The following is an 18,738-nucleotide window of genomic DNA, read 5'->3' on the forward strand; positions in this document are numbered from 1 at the left end:
CTCTGTTCTGTTGTTTGTGGAATTCACAGACTGTCACACTGCTTGCAGAGCAGATTATGGGAAGGAGCGCAAAACACCTTTTATGTGTTTTGTTTGTAAATGTCCTGTCTGTTTGTTTTGTTGTGATCAGTTTATTTGATAGTTTTTGCACCCTTGTAATGAATTTTCTGGTTCAGTTATTTGTGTCCTTATATTTGACCAGTGACTTTTTTTTTTTAAGATGGATCAGGTTAAGGGATTAAAAATCATTCACTTGAATATTAGAAGTCTGGTGTGTAAAATTTATTTACTTCGTGCATGGGTTGATTTAAATAAGCCTGATATTATCACTCTTTCGGAAACATGGCTCAATAGCAATGTTTCAGATATCGAAATTAACTTAGCCAATTATGTTGTTTATAGATTGGATAGGTGCTCCAGGGGTGGAGGTGTGGCTATATATGTTTCTATAGGTCTTGTTTCTGAATTAATTATACCCTCGGTTGATCCTTTATATTTTGAATCTATTTTTGTTAAGGTGGTTTTCCATTTAAACAAATGTGACCAGTCACGGAAACTAGGGACACAAGTCGGTTCTGGGGCATTTTGAGTTATTCATAGATTCTGAGAGTGTAATATCCAAGCTTTCCAACGATGTGTAACATGTGGAAATCTGATAATATTTGGAGAAGTTGTGGCCATTTTAAAGTAGGCACTTAAAAAAGCTCAAAGAGGAGAAAACGAGCTCTAAAGAGATTCAGTTCTCACCTCTCTCTGCTGCTGGGGGTGACAATAGGGCTCATTTACATCTCATTTAGATAAGCCATACCCCCTGTAAAGCTCCTCCATGTGCTTTACAGCTTTTTTTACACTTCGAATGAGTGCACTTCTGCCGCACTAGGCGAAAAACAATTGTGCTGCCCCTCTATTTGCAACGTACCAGCAACAACACACAAAGACCAATAATGCCATATAGCCTGCATATAACGCGAAACCAGCAACAACACATAAAGACCAATATGCCATATACATATAACGCAAAACCAGCAACAACACACAAAGACCAATATGCCATATAGCCTGCATATAACGCAAAACCAGCAACAACACACAAAGGCCAATATGCCATATACATACAGTATAACGCAAAACCAGCAACAACACACAAAGACCAATATGCCATATACATATAACGCAAAACCAACAACAACAAACAAAGACCAATAAGCCATAGGCCTACATATAGCGCAAATAGTACGCAACGCTCGTGTGCCCAAAATGTCAACAATATTAAAGTTTATGTAGGAGGCAAATGCCTGCTGGCATTTTTCTTTAAGCAGTCATTTCTGCAATTTTCCAAATAATCACATTTCACCTCCTCAAATTACTGTTGCAAATCTCTTTACACCACTTTCTTATGTGCGTATACACACACAAATGAAATGTCCGCAAGCACATTATATCATCAGCAGGTTCAGCATCTTAAATAACGACTAAAGAGCAAATGAAGCTTAACTTACATTTCAGAAACACGCACGGCAGGCCTTCATCGCAGCAGCAAATGTCTTAACTGCATCCTCTATTTCGATTCTCCGTCACATATGAAACAGCCAGCCACCGCTGTCAGCGAGCCGAGCCGCCGTATTGAAGCACTGAGGGCGAGCGCGCTGCGCCCATACCTCCGGTTCAGTTTCCCGAGCCCACGAAGTGCGGCGAAAACATTTTCGGTGTAACTGCCAGACGGTTCATCTCGTCTGCGACAATCTTTGCGGCATCCATCTTCATTGAATTTTGATATCAGAGAGAGCTGGCCAGAGCACAGCATAATAAGTAGCCATGTGGTTGACTTGGAGGGCGGGGGCAAAAGCGCCGGGTTATTCAGTATGGATATACACACAGACAATGACACGCCACGCCCCTACTGCATACTAGAATCTCCGAAAACAAGCCGATTTCAACCTCAAAATGTAAGCTTTTAAATATACCAATACTGCTATCTCAAACATGGAGAGGCTTCTTCGTGATTTCAATTAACAGATTCTCCAAAAAATTGAAAATCACCAATTTTGAAAAAAAAACTCTTCTTTCTCATTTTGCTCGAAAGTTGTGCTGCCGACTTGTGTCCCTGGTTTCTGTGACGGGTCACAAATGTATAATTATCGGTAGCATATACAGACCACCCTCCTCACCAGTGGAGTCCTTTAACTGCCTGATATCCACTATTAATTCAGTTTTTGGTAAAAATGAGTTAATTTTATTAGGCGATTTTAATAAGAATTGGTTGGATACATCATGTAATAAAGAGAAAAATATATTTAATAATTTAAATCTTACCCAATTAATTACTGAGCCTACTAGAATTACTTCTCGCACACAATCTCTTCTTGATTGGATACTTGTTTCACACCCAAATAGATTTTTAAGGTCAGGTGTGATGCCTGATTGTTTTAGTGATCATTCGATTGTATTTTGTGTGTGGAAAATTAAAGTACCTAAATTGCCTCCAAAATTAATTAAAATCAGACAATATAAAAAATTGAAATTAGATTTATTTGTTAATGATCTGATTTCTATTAATTGGAATAGATATGATTTGATTCCAAATGTTCAAGATGCTTGGGATTTTTTTTATACTGAGTTTATAAAAGTTGTAGACAAGCATGCACCTTGGAAAATTGTTAGGGTTAAGGGCAGTCATCTTCCTTGGATTAATTCAGAACTTATTAGTCTCTTTAGGCAAAGGGACAAAGCATGGACAAAATTTCGTCAGACAAGAAGTAATGTTGATTGGGAAGTTTATAGGCATTTGAGAAATTCAAGCAAGACAAAAACTCGAAATGTGATGTGGTTTATCAGACGGCATTAAAATCTGATCTTGTCTTACTTAATTCGGCATATAATAGAATTTGTAGATTTGTTCTAGGATGTTATTTTTCCACTCACCACTGTACAATGTATGATGCACTTCAGTGGCCACCTTTGAATGTGAGAAGGCAGACGCACTGGCTCCAATTTATATTTAAATGTATTTATTTTGATTATCCTAGTTATCTACAACAATATTTTGTACTCTTTTCCTCAAACTATCATGTTAGGCATTCTGTCCAGACTTACTTTTTTGTTCCTCGTGTTAAAAAAACAATTGGTAAGAGAGCATTTATGTTTAAAGCCCTATTAGATTGGAATAATTTACCCATACATATTAGATCCATTACTTCATTTCGGTTGTTTAAACAATCTTTATTATTTTATTTGAAAGTAGATTGCACATGCTATCATTGAAACTGGTGTTGTAGTTTTGTGTATTGTTGTGTATGTATGTGTGTATGTGTATTTGTATATATATGTGTATGTGTATATGTATACATGTATGTGTATGTATGTATATATATATATATATATATATGTGTGTATTTTATATTGGTGGTGTCCTGTTGTTTGATGTATTAATTGTAATTTTGTTTTTGTTATTTTTGTAATTGTGTTTCATTGTAAGGACCCCCTCGAAAACGAGATGATACATCTCAAGGGGTTAATCCTAATAAATTCTAATAATAAAATTAGCAGCTTTTTGCCATGTTAAAAACACTAGGCAGTCTATAGTTTCAGTCGCTTTTGAACAAGCGTACCCTAGAAGCGGTGGGACTGACGTCCAAATCAAGTTTCGGAAGTGTAGTGGTTATCACGTTTGCTTTACACGCGAAAGGTCCTCAGTTCAAAACTGGGCGGAAACAAGTGGAGGCATTTTAAATGTAATGCTCCAATTCGCTACAAAACCCTTGCTTTTGAGACAGGTGAAGGCCATCGTACCAAGGAGCTGTAGGCAGACTGCCATGCCGAATGACCTCTATTCTGTTGTTTGTGGAATTCACAGACTGTCACACTGCTTGCAGAGCAGATTATGGGAAGGAGCCATCTTCTAAAAAGCACATGTCCTCATCAATAGGTTTCTGTAGTGTAGTGGTTATCACGTTCGCCTCACACGCGAAAGGTCCCCAGTTCGAAACTGGGCGGAAACTGTGGGTGATTTTGGCAAAACTTTCGTATGCGATTTTCTGTTGAGCAGGTCAGTACACTTGCAGGGATGTTTGTGGTTTAATCTCTTTAGAAAAGGACACAAATAAAACAAATGACCATTGAGGTTTCCTGTACAGTAATATAAAATGTTCGGTCTGCCAACAAAATTAGCAGCTTTTTGCCATGTTAAAAACACTGGGCAGTCTATAGTTTCAGTCGCTTTTGAACAAGCGTACCCTAGAAGAGGTGGGACTGACATCCAAATCAATTTTCCGTAGTGTAGTGGTTATCACGTTCGCTTTACACGCGAAAGGTGCTCAGTTCAAAACTGGGCGGAAACAAGTGGAGGCATGTTAAATATAAATGCTGCAATTCGCTACAAAACCCTTACTTTTGAGACAGGTGAAGGCCATCGTACCAAGGAGCTGTAGGCAGACTGCAATGCCGAATGACCTCTGTTCTGTTGTTTGTGGAATTTACAGACTGTCACACTGCTTGCAGAGCAGATTATGGGAAGGAGCCATCTTCTAAAAAGCACATGCACCTCATCAATAGGTTTCTGTAGTTTAGTGGTCATCACGTTCGCCTAACACGCGAAAGGTCCTCGGTTCGAAACCGAGCAGAAACAGTGGTTGGATTCTGACAGAAAATTTTAACTGTTTGCCACACTAGGTGGGTGCAGCGCTCATTTCCTTTATATGCTTTTTAATAAGGGTGCACCTAAAGATTTATGTCTGCAACCTGAAGACTTGTTTCCATAGTGTAGTGGTTATCACGTTTGCCTCACACGCGAAAGGTCCCCAGTTCGAAACTGGGCGGAAACTGTGGGTGTTTTTTGCAAAAATTTCGTATGCGATTTTCTGTTGAGCAGGTCAGTACATTTGCAGGGATGTTTGTTGTTTAATCTCTTTAGAAAAGGACAAAAATAAAACAAATGACCATTGAGGTTTCCTGTGAAGTAATATAAAATGTTCGGTCTGCCAACAAAATTAGCAGCTTTTTGCCAAGTTAAAAACACCGGGCAGTCTATAGTTTCAGTCGCTTTTGAACAAGCGTACCCTAGAAGTGGTGGGACTGACGTCTAAATCAAGTTTCCGTAGTGTAGTGGTTATCACGTTTGCTTTACACGCGAAAGGTCCTCAGTTCAAAACTTGGCGGAAACAAGTGGAGGTATTTTAAATGTAATGCTCCAATTCGCTACAAAACCCTTGCTTTTGAGAGAGGTGAAGGCCATCGTACCAAGGAGCTGTAGGCAGACTGCCATGCCGAATGACCTCTGTTCTGTTGTTTGTGGAATTCACAGACTGTCACACTGCTTGCAGAGCAGATTATGGGATGGAGCCATCTTCTAAAAAGCACATGCCATGATATCACGTTCGCTTTACACACGAAAGGTCTTCAGTTCAAAACTGGGCGGAAACAAGTGGAGGCATGTTAAATATAAATCCTGCAATTCGATACAAAACCCTTACATTTAAGACAGGTGAAGGCCATCGTACCCAGGAGCTGTAGGCAGACTGCCATGCCGAATGACCTCTGTTTTGTTGTTTGTGGAATTCACAGACTGTCACACTGCTTGCAGAGTAGATTATGGGAAGGAGCCATCTTCTAAAAAGCACATGTACCTCATCAATAGGTTTCTGTAGTGTAGTGTTCATCACGTTCGCCTAACACGCGAAAGGTCTTCGGTTCGAAACCGAGCAGAAACAGTGGTTGGATTCTGACAGAAAATTTTAACTGTTTGCCACACTAGGTGGGTGCAGCGCTCATTTCCTTTATATGCTTTTTAATAAGGGTGCACCTAAAGATTTATGTCTGCAACCTGAAGACTTGTTTCCATAGTGTAGTGGTTATCACGTTCGCCTCACATGCGAAAGGTCCCCAGTTCGAAACTGGGCGGAAACTGTGGGTGTTTTTTGCAAAAATTTCGTATGCGATTTTCTGTTGAGCAGGTCAGTACACTTGCAGGGATGTTTGTTGTTTAATCTCTTTAGAAAAGGACAAAAATAAAACAAATGACCATTGAGGTTTCCTGTACAGTAATATAAAATGTTCGTTCAGCCAACAAAATTAGCAGCTTTTTGCCATGTTAAAAACACTGGGCAGTCTATAGTTTCAGTCGCTTTTGAACAAGCGTACGCTAGAAGAGGTGGGAATGAGATCCAAACCAATTTTCTGTAGTGTAGTGGTTATCACGTTCGCTTTACACGCGAAAGGTCCTCAGTTCAAAATTGGGTGGAAACAAGTGGAGGCATGTTAAATATAAATGCTGCAATTCGCTACAAAACCCTTACTTTTAAGACAGGTGAAGGCCATCGTACCAAGGAGCTGTAGGCAGACTGCCATGCCGAATGACACTAGGTGGGTGCCGTCCAAATCAAGTTTCTGTAGTGTAGTGGTTATCACGTTTGCTTTACACGCAAAAGGTCCTCAGTTCAAAACTGGGCTTAAACAAGTGGATGCATTTTAAATATAAATGCTACAAAACCCTTACTTTTGAGACAGGTGAAGGCCATCGTACCAAGGAGCTGTAGGCAGACTGCCATGCAGAATGACCTCTGTTCTGTTGTTTGTGGAATTTACAGACTGTCACACTGCTTGCAGAGCAGATTATGGGAAGGAGCCATCTTCTAAAAAGCATATGCACCGCATCAATAGGTTTTGTAGTGTAGTGGTCATCACGTTCGCCTAACACGCGAAAGGTCCTCGGTTCGAAACCGAGTAGAAACAGTGGTTGGATTCTGACAGAAAATTTAAACTGTTTGCCACACTAGGTGGGTGCAGCGCTCATTTCCATTATATGCTTTTTAATAAGCGTGCACCTAAAGATTTATGTCTGCAACATGAAGACGTGTTTCCGTAGTGTAGTGGTTATCACGTTCGCCTCACACCCGAAAGGTCCCCAGTTCAAAACTGGGCGGAAACTAAGGGTGGTTTTTGCAAAAATTTCGTATGCGATTTTCTGTTGAGCAGGTCAGTACACTTGCAGGGATGTTTGTGGTTTAATCTCTTTAGAAAAGGACAAAAAGAAAACAAATGACCATTGAGGTTTCCTGTACAGTAATATAAAATGTTCGGTCTGCCAACAAAATTAGCAGCTTTTTGCCATCTTAAAAACACTGGGCAGTCTATAGTTTCAGTCGCTTTTGAACAAGCGTACGCTAGAAGAGGTTGGAATGAGATCCAAACCAAGTTTCCGTAGTGTAGTGGTTATCACGTTTGCTTTACACGTGAAAGGTCCTCAGTACAAAATTGGGTGGAAACAAGTGGAGGCATGTTAAATCATGGGCGTAGGTTTGGTCTCAGCTTTGGTGGGGACATCCATCCCCCCCCCCAACCCCCCCCCCCCCCCCTTCCCCCCATTCTATTCTTAAAAAAAGAAGTCCATTAGATTAAACTGGGAAGGGTCATAAAACTTGCATATTGTTATCCTAGGTTTACTGCTTCTATTGTTCTCAATTGTAAGTCGCTTTGGATAAAAAGTGTCTGCTAAATGAATAAATGTAAATCTGTTGTGGTTTGATGCGGTCTTTCCTGCATACAAAATGGTTAATTAATTTTGTAGTCTATCCTATGGCCAGCAAGTTTAACCCTCCTACCAGATATTGTTATTTGGATATTATCAATCAAGTAATGATTCATTATATTTGAATAACCAACAGTGTTAACTTTCGCCTTTTTAACATTGCCAACATGTTTTTCCAGCACATGTGTCTAGCAAGGAGGCTACACTCACAAATACATTACATAAACAGAATGTAGAAACGAAAAATGTCTCAGATGATCCATTGTTTATGACTGCAAGATTCTAAGTTAAGGTAGGCTAATTAACATTCAGTGACTTCGTAGCATTCTATCATGATAGCGCGACTTCTATGAGTCTATCAGTGCTGCACACCCCTAATTAATGCTCCTAATCTTGAAAGATTGCAGAAGCTAGGTTTGACTGTAACAATATCCTGGGTAACCAGGATCACCAGTTAATACTATTTTCCACAGTAGAATCTGCATTTGAAAGCCTGGTCAGTCACTGCTACTGCTAGTTATTTGTGTGGCTAGTTATTTTTGCCTACTTACACTCTGCTTTATGAAAAAGCTTCGTATGTCCCCTTTCTTCTTCTTGGGTGACATAGCTGATCTACAAAGTACAAAAAGGGGCAAAAAACGGAATATTAAAATGTTTTACTCTGGCCTTTGTATATGGCAGGCAGAGAGACAACCCTGGTAACTTACCATCGGCGTCGTCACGCGCGCACACACACGCACACACCACCCGCTCGCTGCCAGTGAGTGCAAGCACAAAAAGTAGTCCCGGCCCGCGCGTGTAGCCTGCCCGTCAGATAACCCGCCGCCAATCAAATTACGGCGTATCTTGTACTGTCTTCGTCCTGGCCGTTGGAATCGATCCAAATAGCAGCGCAAATATCAAACTACCAGTTCAAAGGAGCTTGCTAAATATTGGTGGGGACAAATTTGTCATCTCAAAATATTGATTGGGACTAGTACCCAGCGTCCCCCCCTAAACCTACGCCCTTGTGTTAAATACAAATGCTGCAATTCGCTACAAAACCCTTACTTTTAAGACAGGTGAAGGCCATCGTATCAAGGAGCTGTAGGCAGACTGCCATGCCGAATGACACTAGGTGGGTGCCGAATGACCTTTGTTCTGTTGTTTGTGGAATTTACAGACTGTCACACTGCTTGCAGGGCAGATAATGGGAAGGAGCCATCTTCTAAAAAGCACATCCCTCTCAACAATAGGTTTCTGTAGTGTAGTGGTCATCACATTCGCCTAACACGCGAAAGGTCCTCGGTTCAAAACCGACTAGAAACAGTGGTTGGATTCTGACAGAAAATTTAAACTCTTTGGCACGTTAGGTGGGTGCAGCGCTCATTTCCTTTATATGCTTTTTAATAAGCGTGCACCTAAAGATTTATGTCTGCAACCTGAAGACGTGTTTGTAGTGTAGTGGTTATCACGTTCGCCTCACACGCGAAAAGTCCCCAGTTTGAAACTGGGCGGAAACTGTGGGTGATTTTTGCAAAAATTTCGTATGCGATTTTCTGTTGAGCAGGTCAGTACACTTGCAGGGATGTTTGTTGTTTAATCTCTTTAGAAAAGGACAAAAATAAAACAAATGACCATTGAGGTTTCCTGTACAGTAATATAAAATGTTCGGCCAACAAAATTAGCAGCTTTTTGCCATGTTAAAAACACTGGGCAGTCTAGTTTCAGTCGCTTTTGAACAAGCGTACGCTAGAAGTGGTGGGAATGAGATCCAAACCAAGTTTCCGTAGTGTAGTGGTTATCACGTTTGCTTTACACGCGAAAGGTCCTCAGTTCAAAATTGGTTGGAAACAAGTGGAGGCATTTTAAATGTAATGCTCCAATTCGCTACAAAACCCTTGCTTTTGAGACAGTTGAAGGCCATCGAACCAAGGAGCTGTAGGCAGACTGCCATGCCGAATGACCTCTGTTCTGTTGTTTGTGGAATTCACAGACTGTCACACTGCTTGCAGAGTAGATTATGGGAAGGAGCCATCTTCTAAAAAGCACATGCCATGATATCATGTTCGCTTTACACGCAAAGGTCTTCAGTTCAAAACTGGGCGGAAACAAGTGGAGGCATGTTAAATATAAATGCTGCAATTCTATACAAAACCCTTACATTTAAGACAGGTGAAGGCCATCGTACCCAGGAGCTGTAGGCAGACTGCCATGCCGAATGACCTCTGTTCTGTTGTTTGTGGAATTCACAGACTGTCACACTGCTTGCAGAGTAGATTATGGGAAGGAGCCATCTTCTAAAAAGCACATGTACCTCATCAATAGGTTTCTGTAGTGTAGTGTTCATCACGTTCGCCTAACACGCAAAAGGTCCTCTGTTCGAAACCGAGCAGAAACAGTGGTTGGATTCTGACAGAAAATTTAAACTTTTTGCCACGCTAGGTGGTAGCAGCGCTCCTTTCCTTTATATGCTTTTTAATAAGCGTGCACCTAGAGATTTAGGTCTGCAACCTGAAGACGTGTTTGTAGTGTAGTGGTTATCACGTTTGCCTCCCACGCGAAAAGTCCCCAGTTTGAAACTGGGCGGAAACTGTGGGTGATTTTTGCAAAAATTTCGTATGCGATTTTCTGTTGAGCAGGTCAGTACACTTGCAGGGATGTTTGTTGTTTAATCTCTTTAGAAAAGGACAAAAATAAAACAAATGACCATTGAGGTTTCCTGTACAGTAATATAAAATGTTCGGTCTGCCAACAAAATTAGCAGCTTTTTGCCATGTTAAAAACACTGGGCAGTCTATAGTTTCAGTCGCTTTTGAACAAGCGTACGCTAGAAGAGGTGGGAATGAGATCCAGACCAAGTTTCCGTAGTGTAGTGGTTATCACGTTCGCTTTACACGCGAAAGGTCCTCAGTTCAAAATTGGGTGGAAACAAGTGGAGGCATGTTAAATATAAATGCTGCAATTCGCTACAAAACCCTTACTTTTAAGACAGGTGAAGGCCATCGTATCAAGGAGCTGTAGGCAGACTGCCATGCCGAATGACACTGGGTGCTTCGCAATATCCCTCCTCGTCTCCTCGTTCCTCTGTCCTCCATCCTATGTCCCGGAAACCGATCGAGCGCAGCCATCTTGAAGGACATCTCAATTCTCTAATTGCACCGCGAGGAGGCGAGGATCGAGGAGTGAGGAGGCTTCCAGAGGAGTCATGAGCGAGGATACACAGGTGTATCCTATGCGGAAGAGATTTATCGACTAAACGTGACGCGCGTATACATTCTCCTCCCCCTTCACATCGATCACAATCTGTTTTAATGTATGCTTTACCTTTGCAGTTTATATAAACCACACATTACACATATTTCAACAGGGTATCTTGCTTTATTATCATTTATTATGAATTTCTTAAATAAACAAACTTCAACAACATAAGGGCAGATCCTTTGAGCGCTGCTGATGACGCTATGACGTGACGCGCGAGTGATCAAGTATTCCAATGAATAAAAAAAGCTTTCATTCGATTCCTCCGTCCTCATTTTCTTTCCTTGCGTCCTTCCCTCAAAACCTACAGGGGGTGGAGCTGAGACGCTAGGAAAGGAAGCGAGGAAAGGAAACGAGGATGCACAAATAAGAAATGAGAAGCACCCACTAGGTGGGTGCCGAATGACCTCTGTTCTGTTGTTTGTGGAATTTACAGACTGTCACACTGCTTGCAGGGCAGATTATGGGAAGGAGCCATCTTCTAAAAAGCACATCCCTCTTAACAATAGGTTTCTGTAGTGTAGTGGTCATCACATTCGCCTAACACGCGAAAGGTCCTCGGTTCGAAACCGAGCAGAAACAGTGGTTGGATTCGGACAGAAAATGTAAACTCTTTGGCACGCTAGGTGGGTGCAGCGCTTATTTCCTTTATATGCTTTTTAATAAGCGTGCACCTAAAGATTTATGTCTGCAACCTGAAGACGTGTTTGTTATGTAGTGGTTATCACGTTCGCCTCACACGCGAAAAGTCCCCAGTTCGAAACTGGGCGGAAACTGTGGGTGATTTTTGCAAAAATCTCGTATGCGATTTTCTGTTGAGCAGGTCAGTGCACTTGCAGGGATGTTTATTGTTTAATCTCTTGTAGGGTATGAGCGCAGAATCATGGAGTCAGCATTCCTTAACACAATAAACACACGTTAACAGGGGTTTCTAAAGCCCCAACCTATGACTCTTCCAATTCTAAATCTTCCGTTAGCGCCAGCCAGTCTGGTGGGTAGATTAGTTTGTGACACCTTTACAGCGTAATGAGTCCCCACAGAGATCCTCGCGCGATCCTGATTTGTTCGCGAGCCAACATCCAAGAAGACCGTTATCTCCAAACCCCCCCCCAGCGAGGAAGGAATGCCAGATGCGCAAATGGACAACACACACACACACACACACACACACACACACACACATATATTCATCTATAACATTAAAACCCAGAAATGAGTGATTATGAAATGTAAACATGATGTATTCCTGTATGTCTGAAGTTTATACTGTATCCTGTCTATCTAGGACTGTTAGTTATGTAGTTGAACCTCGCGGACTTCTATAAAGGTCTAAGAGTTTATATATATCCTTGTATGCGTAACAAACACGGAGTGATTGGTATTAAACGAAATCGCTCCACTTGCTCGAGCCAAATATATGTAAGAAGTTAATGAAAAATATAGTTTACTATGTTTTCCATCTTTGGAGTGAAGAGAGACCAAAACTAACATCACTGGTGTTCTTAGATAACGGCGTTTACGACCCAAAGGAATGTTCACAGAACTGCCACCCTCTCTGAATTCTAACCAAGGAGGAGAAATGAATCCTGTATTCATATATATATAGTATATGCTATTATATATCTCCACTTGAGAATTGTATGAACGATGTATCTAAGTTCCCTATTTCATGAGTTGCCTTTTTGTGGTTTGGTCTATGTTTCTCGACAACTCTAATGCGATAATGTTTAAACTTGGCCAACTAATGTTTAACCAAATCCATTTGTGGCAAGTTTGGTCTTGATAAACTCCAATCTTCATTCCCCATTTGTTAATTGACATTACATTTAGCTAAACTTGTGACGCATTAGTATTATAAGAATTGTGAAGATTCTGGTCTTAAACACCCTAATTTCGTCGGTTTCAAACGTCTCTCTCTTAGACAAAGAGCAATAAAAACCAAAGTCCCGCCTGTGAAATTCCAACCCTCTAATTGGCCAAGTCAACAGGAAGAGGCCGGATTTCTCCAAGGTGATAAATGACGCTTCCCCCCTCCGCTCGTCTCTCTGTTACTCTGACTGTCAAAAATGTAGGGTCTCGCCTCCGGGCGAGCTCTTCGCCTTTCTTTTATTTGTTTCTAGTTTAGTTTGTGTTTTTCAGTCTTAGATAAGTCTCCGTGTTTAATTCCAATCGACGAGTGAAAAGAACACCGCGTGACATATCTCTTCAGCAAATCCATCTACAAGGGACCTTTAAACGAGCGCGCGCTCGTTTTGAAGGATAAACACGCGCACGTGACCATGTGGCGAGAGACGCACACACGCTTCTTCACCAGCCATGCGAAGATGTGACGTTAACTCCGCGTGATTTCCCCGTAGAGATCTTTATTTCTTTTCTTTGTTAGTCAAAGTTTTGTTTTCCGTAGTCGACTCTGTTCACTTCCACAAAGTGAAACAAACTTAGCCGAACTATTTTCCTTTGGTAATGTTACCCCAAAGACTTGGAAACTCCGTTCAACGCGCGCCAAGCAGCACCCAGTGACGCTTCCTAAAGGACTCCGCTCACGCACGCGCAGGAATGCCGCGACACAGAGAGACCCAGAAACTTAAGTATATCTCTTTATAGAGCTTCTAAGAAGCATTAAGATGATGTTTTTGTGTTGTCACAGGCAGGGGACTGTCAGGGGAATGTTGCCAATGCTCTCTCTCTCTCTCTCTCTCTGTCCCTTCCCCTCTCACACGTGTTTCCATTGTCCACACTCTATGCATTTCTCATTCATCGATGCCTTATCGTGTATTGTTGTTTATTATGTTTGTAAATACATATATCCCATGTAACCGTAGTAAATACATAAGTAGTTCTACCTTATTAAATTCATTATATTCATCTGATTGATGTACTGCCTTTTTGCTCATTTAAGTCCCTTAAGTGCCAAAAGATCTTATAGCAACAAGCTTACAAATTAAAGATACTTTAAAGAGTATGTGTTTATAGGGCAGGAAACCCAATTCTTGTGGCCACAGAATTGCTTTTCCTGAAATCCTATAAAGTAAGATGATATTGTGGATTCCCACAGATATTAGTCTGACAATTGAGCTAATTAATTTTGCCTGGTTTGTAAAACGTGGTCCGTGCAGGTAATTGCAATCAACTTGTGGTTAAGTGCAAGGATACACAAGCATGCATGCAGGTAAAATTACATATCATCCCTTATCGGGAGTTTTATTAACATGTAAGACTGATCTAATCCAAACATGTATGAATAATTATTAATTACCAATTATTAATTATGATATGCAAATTCCCCACGGATTAGATCCGCCCAGAGTCTTTACACTCTTTAGAAAAGGACAAAAATAAAACAAATGACCATTGAGGTTTCCTGTACAGTAATATAAAATGTTCGGTCTGCCAACGAAATTAGCAGCTTTTTGCCATGTTAAAAACACTGGGCAGTCTATAGTTTCAGTCGCTTTTGAACAAGCGTACGCTAGAAGAGGTGGGAATGAGATCCAAACCAAGTTTCCGTAGTGTAGTGGTTATCACGTTTGCTTTACACGCGAAAGGTCCACAGTTCAAAATTGGGTGGAAACAAGTGGAGGCATGTTTAATATAAATGCTGCAATTCGCTACAAAACCCTTACTTTTAAGACAGGTGAAGGCCATCGTGTCAAGGAGCTGTAGGCAGACTGCCATGCCGAATCACACTAGGTGGGTGCTGTCCAAATCAAGTTTCCGTAGTGTAGTGGTTATCACGTTTGCTTTACACGCAAAAGGTCCTCAATTCAAAACTGGGCGGAAACAAGTGGATGCATTTTAAATATAAATGCTACAAAACCCTTACTTTTGAGACAGGTGAAGGCCATCGTACCAAGGAGCTGTAGGCAGACTGCCATGCAGAATGACCTCTGTTCTGTTGTTTGTGGAATTTACAGACTGTCACACTGCTTGCAGAGCAGATTATAGAAGAGGTGGGACTGACGTTCAAATCAAGTTTCCGTAGTGTAGTGGTTATCACGTTTGCTTTACACGCGAAAGGTCCTCAGTTCTAAACTGGGCGGAAACAAGTGGATGCATTTTAAATATAAATGCTGCAATTCGCTACAAAACCCTTACTCTTGAGACATGTGAAGGCCATCGTACCAAGGAGTTGTAGGCAGACTGCCATGCCGAATGACCTCTGTTCTGTTGTTTGTGGAATTCACAGACTGTCACACTGCTTGCAGAGCAGATTATGGGAAGGAGCCATCTTCTAAAAAGCACATGTCCTCATCAATAGGTTTCTGTAGTGTAGTGGTTATCACGTTCGCCTCACACGCGAAAGGTCCCCAGTTCGAAACTGGGCGGAAACTATGTGTAGTAACACTGGGCAGTCTATAGTTTCAGTCGCTTTTGAACAAGCGTACCCTAGAAGAGGTGGGACTGACGTCCAAAATAATTTTCCGTAGTGTAGTGGTTATCACGTTCGCTTTACACGCGAAAGGTGCTCAGTTCAAAACTGGGCGGAAACAAGTGGAGGCATGTTAAATATAAATGCTGCAATTCGCTACAAAACCCTTACTTTTGAGACAGGTGAAGGCCATCGTACCAAGGAGCTGTAGGCAGACTGCAATGCCGAATGACCTCTGTTCTGTTGTTTGTGGAATTTACAGACTGTCACACTGCTTGCAGAGCAGATTATGGGAAGGAGCCAAATTCTAAAAAGCACATGCACCTCATCAATAGGTTTCTGTAGTGTTGTGGCAAAAATTCATCTCAAACAAACATCACTGCGTAAGAGACACTCAGAGTCAAATTATATAAAATAGAAGTATTTATTCTTGCAAGAATAGGAGCAGTCTAATACACAGTTGTTACCCTGTGCAGAAGAGTGACACACCCCCAGACAGACTGAACTAGCTTTTATCTTAGTTTCAAGGCCTTCTTCCCCCCAGAGCCTTCCTCCCAGTAGTTTTCCATAGACGTCACTAGTTGGCCCACTAAGCTCCCCTGCACCAAATGGCCTTCTGACATCTAGGTCAGAGGTCCTTGTTCGTCTGTTCTCTGGAGTGTCTCCCCCTTCTGCCTCCCCAGGTACATAAACAGAATCTTCTCTCACTACAAGTGAGAGACACACATGTGACATTATTTGAATCATCTATATTTTACTAAAGATCAATGAATATCATTAAAATTGCCACCACAACTCCTCACTTTTTATCATTATGATTACCCATAATCACAATAATAAACAATAAGACAAATTTTAAGTCATATCATCACACTTATACTCTTCATCTCTGGTTTTCACTCTCTTAAACATTTGTGAAATAACATTTGGAAAAGTAAAAAGCTTAGGCTGTTTTTGTGGGGATAGTCCCTTAAGTATTAGCAAGCAAGTAAAGACTTTATCTGCGGCCGGGCTGAATGAATAAGCACTGTTATTGCACTCCCGACCTAGGTCGGACCCTCAGTCACCTCAGTATAAACAAGAAATAGTGTATAGTTTAAGTAGGAAACGCATCAATTTAACACCCTGGTTATCATTACACATCTTGAAACCCACATGGCATTTCAACAGGCTAAGAAATACGAAGAAACAAAAGTAGAATAAAATCCCTCATTTCGACCCCTCTCCTTGTACGTCAACACATAGCGGATAACCACAGCTTTTAACCTTCTGTTCATATCAAAAACATTCATAGAAATAAAGAAAAAGAAAAGGAAACATACACTTTAACACATGTCACAATAGCTCCCACTACTTGTATCATCATATTTTGTTCATCCAATTGAACAGACTCCCAGCTTTAACCAGTCTCTGTACTGAGCTGGAAACACACTATAATGCATGGTAAACATAACAATATTGATAATCCTATCGCTGAAATTGGTAGTACAGTACCCCCAACCCCCCAAAGATTAACCAATCTTATCCATTTACCATCAGTCCATGCCCATTTCCATACATCGCCTCCATTTTCCTAACCATATTTTCTTAACTTTTAACTCGATTCAGCCAATGGTTTTACTTAGTAAGCTCTATTTAACACCATATTTAATAAAATCTATCCAGAAAAGGTTTTATATATTTTTTTTATCCATTCTTTTAACCAATGTAGTTGTTCAAAATTAACTCTAATATTTCCATTACGGACACAATCAATATATTTTCTACATTTACAATCAAATCAATACCTAGTTTGATTCAATCAAACAAAATCATCACAAAAACAGATTCTTCTGTTAAACTTAAACCATCAGTTGTGTTGATCATCTCGTTCGCCCCACGGACGTTCCGTGTTCTTTTACCTTTAACTTTTAATTCAAACATGCTGTGGTTCTACTTAATAAGCTTCAACAATTATCCCTATAATTTACATTAATTAATAGATCTTCTCTTCCCAAAAACATTTTCCTTAAATATTTCCTAATGAATAAGTAACCAATCAAATCTTTTGATCTAGTGTATATCAATACTAAGCCCTATTTTGATTTAATCGAATCAAATCCTCAAAATAATCACAAAACCACATTCTTAAACCATTAGTTGGTTCACATCCTCCTCCAGGCGTGTTGATCATCTCGTTCGCCCCATGGACTATGGGATGGTTGTGGCCTGTTGGTGTAGGTGAGAGGCTTGGACCCAGGTGTCACACTCTCCAACCATTTTCTGATCCTTATAAGGTTTTCCCTTAAATCACGACCGCATCCCCACTGGAGTGAACTGTCACCTGTGAATGGAGACCTTAAGTATTTTGTTAGTGACCGCTTGACCGCTCGTCCCCTTTGGTGTGACCTGTGGAATCTTCACCATTTGTTCACCTTGCTGATGATATGCATTAAGAATTTCAAGTTTATTCTCATTTTACAAATCATCTTATCACTAAATAATTTCTTCCTCACTTAATAGCACTCGGGGTCCTTTTACCCTGAAAAGCACTCAACCCCTGTCCTCATGTCCACACAATATTTATACATTTGGAACAGAATTAGTTCTGTTTGATCCAATCCTTCCTGACATTCTGTAAAAGGAAAATTTTAAGTTATGCGCTGCGCAGGTGTAGCACCTTTCTGCCACACTAATAACCCAGGCCAGGACAGTTAGCCAAATTCATCCATAACCATTATTTTAGTGGGCACATTTTGCCCTGTCTCCCAATCCTGCATGCTCTCTGTAAAGAGAAACAGATTTCGAGGTTATTGTCAGATAGTAAAGTACGTAGTTTCTTTTGTCTACTGTTCTCCCGTGGCCTTCGATGCCCTGGCGTTTCCTGTTGAAACAATCTTTGTTATTGGTGTGTGCGGCACACTCACAGACATCCATTTTGTTAGGCAGAAAAAATGGCTTCTTTCAGGGCTTTTATCAAATTACCCCTAGTGTTCTCCCAACATTTATTCAGCAAATGTGAACCCCTTAATAAACCATATTTGGCAATTGTTATACCATCTCCCTCTTGATGCACGACACAACTCGAGCATCAATTTAACATAACATTTAACATAGTGTTTTTTATAAAGTTTGCCATCAACACTAACCCAAACGTTGTCCTTCAGACAAATTTCCTCCAGACATCTTTCTCTGCCTCTGAAACAAAAATATTACATTCTTCACTTAAAGCCACAATCTCATCTTCTTATCGAAGTATTTGAAAGGCAACGGCCCTCAGTTTCACAGCGTATTCTGCTTTTCAGGCCTGTTGTTTGGTCTCTCAAGTCAGTCATCTACAAACATTTCCAAAGTCATCAATTTTCCCTATCAGGTCAGGTCGTGCTGTGCAGACTTCGTCAATGTCAGTCAAACAACATTTTCCCCCTTTGTTCACAATATTCATAAATGTGAAGGACTCTCTGGATAATTTGATATTGACTTAGCCAATATGTCACTTTGTTGTTTCCCTCAAATCTACAACATTTTCATTTATCTCAGCCCATGCCAGATGGTGATCTACAACTACACAATTCCAATTTACTGATCTTCAAATCTACATTATGTATGACAAAAGTATTACTACCAG

The 18,738-nt window shown here is 40.7% G+C and overlaps 8 non-coding genes across 8 annotated transcripts; all 8 read left to right on the top strand.

Moving 5' to 3' along the window:
* Nucleotides 1-3,925: 3,925 nt before the first annotated feature.
* Nucleotides 3,926-3,998, top strand: trnav-cac (transfer RNA valine (anticodon CAC)). Its single transcript has one exon. It is a non-coding gene; the product is annotated as a tRNA-Val (tRNA).
* Nucleotides 3,999-4,551: 553 nt separating this feature from the next.
* trnav-aac (transfer RNA valine (anticodon AAC)) lies at nucleotides 4,552-4,624 on the top strand. Its single transcript has one exon. It is a non-coding gene; the product is annotated as a tRNA-Val (tRNA).
* A 123-nt stretch (nucleotides 4,625-4,747) lies between these two features.
* Nucleotides 4,748-4,820, top strand: trnav-cac (transfer RNA valine (anticodon CAC)). The gene has a single exon. It is a non-coding gene; the product is annotated as a tRNA-Val (tRNA).
* Nucleotides 4,821-5,828: 1,008 nt separating this feature from the next.
* Nucleotides 5,829-5,901, top strand: trnav-cac (transfer RNA valine (anticodon CAC)). The gene has a single exon. It is a non-coding gene; the product is annotated as a tRNA-Val (tRNA).
* Nucleotides 5,902-6,849: 948 nt separating this feature from the next.
* trnav-cac (transfer RNA valine (anticodon CAC)) lies at nucleotides 6,850-6,922 on the top strand. Its single transcript has one exon. It is a non-coding gene; the product is annotated as a tRNA-Val (tRNA).
* A 4,349-nt stretch (nucleotides 6,923-11,271) lies between these two features.
* Nucleotides 11,272-11,344, top strand: trnav-aac (transfer RNA valine (anticodon AAC)). Its single transcript has one exon. It is a non-coding gene; the product is annotated as a tRNA-Val (tRNA).
* A 3,128-nt stretch (nucleotides 11,345-14,472) lies between these two features.
* trnav-uac (transfer RNA valine (anticodon UAC)) lies at nucleotides 14,473-14,545 on the top strand. The gene has a single exon. It is a non-coding gene; the product is annotated as a tRNA-Val (tRNA).
* Nucleotides 14,546-15,020: 475 nt separating this feature from the next.
* On the top strand, nucleotides 15,021-15,093 carry trnav-cac (transfer RNA valine (anticodon CAC)). The gene has a single exon. It is a non-coding gene; the product is annotated as a tRNA-Val (tRNA).
* The last annotated feature ends 3,645 nt before the right edge of the window (nucleotides 15,094-18,738 follow it).

This window comes from Siphateles boraxobius, unplaced genomic scaffold (genome assembly GCF_051911475.1).
Source record: "Siphateles boraxobius isolate OS27281-9 unplaced genomic scaffold, OSU_SipBor_1 63, whole genome shotgun sequence".
In the NCBI taxonomy this organism is placed as follows: Eukaryota; Metazoa; Chordata; class Actinopteri; order Cypriniformes; family Leuciscidae; genus Siphateles; species Siphateles boraxobius.